Raw genomic sequence first — 1,046 nt, 5'->3', positions numbered from 1 at the left:
TTTTTTTTTTAATTTCAAGACCACCTATTAATAAGAAACCTTTCCGGGCATTTTGAATCCAAATCGTTTGAAAAAATTCGTAATGCCATCTGAAAACATGTACAATAAAGCCTTTTTGTTTCTGACACTATATCTTATATCGATTTTTCCTTGAAAATTCCCAAAAATCACCTTTTTTCTCAACCTCTAGAGTGTCCCTTAAATTACATAATTTAGTTGTTTGTCAAATTTCTTATTTACACAATTTTACTTTAAAGCATATTTAATCCGTTTTAAATATAGATAATCCCTATTCAGTAGACAAAACCGCTTCCTAAATTTCATAATCTATATAAAATCATGTCATTTTATCATTCTGTATGATATATATCTGCTTTTTTATCCTCATCATTTAGAAAAACCATAAAGAAAAAAACAATATTTAGGGAGTTATAAATAAAATAAAGCTTCGAAACCTTTATTTTTATTTTTAACTAAAAGTTTCTACAGATAAATGACAACACTACCCTCTCCTCGTAGTAGCTGATGTTGTTGCACAAGGTCTATATCTTCCAAGGGGGTGCCATCTTTCGTGGTTGTATATGATTCCGTTATAGTTTCCTTCTTTGCTAGAAGACATATCAGGAAATTTTAAAAATTCATGGGAAAATAAAAAAACTTACCTTCTCGACGATGTACCACGATTCTTTGAATACGAGGATTAAAACCATCAGCATTGCCCGATACTTGTCTGAAAAAAATTATTATTATGTAAAAGCTTCATACGAATCACTGAAAAAAATGAACTTACTGAAACCATATGCCATTAGTTCCAGAATCGTATATAAGTCTAAAGTAGAAATAATATAATTTTGTACGATATTGCAAACTGGTAAAGTCGTCAAAATATAGCAAACCCTCTGCGTTTTCATCCTGAAATTAATAATTACATTACTATTAAGACATAAATGTTTTGCAAGACATTTATTTTTCCTCATATCTTAAAAATAATAATAATAATAATAATAATAATAATAATAATAATAATGCCCAACAGAACAAATGTT

General features: G+C 28.1%; 1 long non-coding RNA gene across 1 annotated transcript; it reads right to left on the bottom strand.

Moving 5' to 3' along the window:
• Positions 1-447: 447 nt before the first annotated feature.
• LOC108916747 lies at positions 448-912 on the bottom strand. Its single transcript, XR_001964784.1, has 3 exons — positions 791-912; positions 663-730; positions 448-608 (listed from the first exon to the last, which is right to left on the bottom strand). It is a non-coding gene; the product is annotated as an uncharacterized LOC108916747 (long non-coding RNA).
• Positions 913-1,046: the final 134 nt, after the last annotated feature.

This window comes from Anoplophora glabripennis, unplaced genomic scaffold (genome assembly GCF_000390285.2).
Source record: "Anoplophora glabripennis isolate ALB-LARVAE unplaced genomic scaffold, Agla_2.0 scaffold9834, whole genome shotgun sequence".
Lineage (NCBI taxonomy): Eukaryota > Metazoa > Arthropoda > Insecta > Coleoptera > Cerambycidae > Anoplophora > Anoplophora glabripennis.
The sequence above is the reverse complement of the archived record's forward strand: the minus strand, read 5'-3'. Positions and strand labels throughout refer to the sequence as shown.